Source organism: Nicotiana attenuata, unplaced genomic scaffold (assembly GCF_001879085.1).
Source record: "Nicotiana attenuata strain UT unplaced genomic scaffold, NIATTr2, whole genome shotgun sequence".
Lineage (NCBI taxonomy): Eukaryota > Viridiplantae > Streptophyta > Magnoliopsida > Solanales > Solanaceae > Nicotiana > Nicotiana attenuata.
In genome coordinates, this window is record NW_017673655.1 from 1 (window position 1) to 2,521 (window position 2,521).

A 2,521-nucleotide genomic window follows, 5' to 3' on the forward strand; every position below is an offset into this window, starting at 1 on the left:
ATGTGATTTTGTTATCCTTTTCATATTCGTAAATGCATCTGGCATTTGATTTGCTATTCTCTGCAAATGAATAATCTTTTGCACCTCTTTTTCACAAATTGAGGCGCGTGGATCAAGATGAGATAATGATGGATTTTTTCACAAAATTTCCCGTTTGGTTTCACCAACTTCTCCCCCTAATTTTGGGAAAAGTGTCTCATCGAATTGACAATCTGCAAATTGAGCAGTGAATAAATCCCCCGTTAATGTTTCAAGATAGCGAATAATGGAGGGCGATTCAAACCCAACGTATATTCCTAACCTTCTTTGGGGACCCATTTTGGTGCGATATGGCGGTGCTACAGGCACATATACTGCGCATCCAAAAATTCTTAAATGGGATATATTAGGTTCATGACCCAAAACTAATTGCAACTGGAAATATTTATGATAATTTGTCGGTCTGAGACGAACTAGCATTGCTGCATGTAAAATGGCGTGACCCCAAACAGAAGTGGGTAACCTCGTTTTCATGAGTAACGGTCTTGCTATCAATTGCAGACGTTTAATTAAAGACTCTGCAAGACCATTTTGAGTGTGAACATGAGCTACATGATGTTCCACTTTTGTCCCAATTGATAAGCAATAATCATTAAATGCTTGGGATGAAAACTCAGCAGCATTATCAAGTCTAATAGACTTAATTGGATTATCGGGGAATTGCGCCCGTAATCGAATTACTTGTGCCATTAATTTTGCAAACGCGAGGTTGCGTGATGACAATAGGCACACATGAGACCAACAAGAAGATGCATCTATTAAGACCATGAAATATCTAAACGACCCACTAGGTGGGTGAATAGGTCCACAAATATCCCCTTGTATACGTTCCAAAAACGCAGGGGACTCAATTCCAACCTTTGTTGGTGATGGTCTAATAATTAACTTGCCTTGATAACAAGAAGTGCAAGAAAATTCATTTTTTAAAAGAATCTTTAAATTCTTTAATGGATGCCCATTTGAGTTTTCTATAATTCGTCTCATCATAATTGATCCAGGGTGTCCCAATCGATCATGCCAAAGTACAAAAGTATTGGAATCGGTAACCTTTTGGTTTACAATAGAATGTGCCTCAATTGCACTAATTCTTGTCCAATACAGGCCACAAGACAAAGATGGGAACTTCTCAATAGCCCTTTTCTGGCCAGAGACATTTTTGGTAATGATGAGATATTCAAGATTATTCTCATCTATTGTCTCAATATGATATCCATTTTGACGGATATCTTTAAAACTCAACAAGTTCCTCTTGGACTTGGAGGAAAACATTGCATTCTCTATAATAAGTATTGTTCCCTTAGGCAGAGTTATAGTAGCTCTTCCAGAGCCTTCAATTAATTTACTACTATTAGAAATTGTAGTAACATCTGCCTTACACATACTTAAATGAGAGAAATATTTCTTCTCTTTGAATATTGTATGTGTTGTACATGAATCAACTAAATAAATATTTGATCCAAGTTTGCTTTGTGGAATATCCATATTTTTGTGACGACCCAAAGGGTCATCACCTGTATTCCTACTCACTCTGTATCTCTGAGGCCGTGAAAACCTCACTTGGGGGTTGCCTCGAATTTGTGTGCGCAGTCCGGGCGCGTGGCCGGAACGTTTAAATATGAATTTGTGAGAAAAATAATAAAACCTTGATGTTTTAATTGATTAAGTTTGACTTTGGTCAACGTTTTGGACAAACGGACCCGGACTCGTGGTTCGACAGTCCCGGAGGGTCCGTAGGAAACTTTGGGACTTGGGTGTGTGCCCGGAACCTAATTCCGAGGTTCCAAGTCCGAGAAATGAATTATTGTGTGAAATTGTTTTCTGAAAATAATTAAAGAGTTTGAAAGTCTTATTTGTTTAGAAGGCTGTGCTGTTGGGCTCGTATTTTGGTTCCGACGCCCGGCACAAGTCTTAAATATGAGTTAAGCAATTGTTGTGAAGTTTGGTTAGATTTGGACGTCATTTGACGTGTTTTGAGCTAGCAACAGTAAAAATTTGATGTTTCATGGAAATTGGAAGGAAATCATGGGTCTTGAGGCCTAATTCGATGTTGTTTTGGCGATTTGATCGCACGGATGAGTCCGTAGGATGTTTTTTTTGGAGTTGTGTGTATGTTTGGTTTGGAGCCCCGAGGGCTCGGGTGAGTTTTGAGTGGGTCCCGGGAGGGGTTTTAGACTTAAAAGCATCAGAAATTGCAGGTCCAGGTGTTGCAGGCCCCAGCGCGGCCGCGATCATTTCTGCGCGGTCCGCGCTGGAAACCGCGCGGTCGCGGTGCATTTCTGCACGGTCCGTGTGGCTAGGTTCAGAGGGCCAGTGAACTCTAGGTCAACCAGCGCGGCCGCGCACCAAATCAGTGCGGTCTGCGCTGGATAGGTTCAGAGAGTCGTTTTCCCTCCTTTCCTGGCGCGGCCGCGGGGCATTTTTGCGAGGTCCGCGCCAGTCTTTCAGCAAAGTATATAAATCTGAGATTTTCAGTCATTTTGCA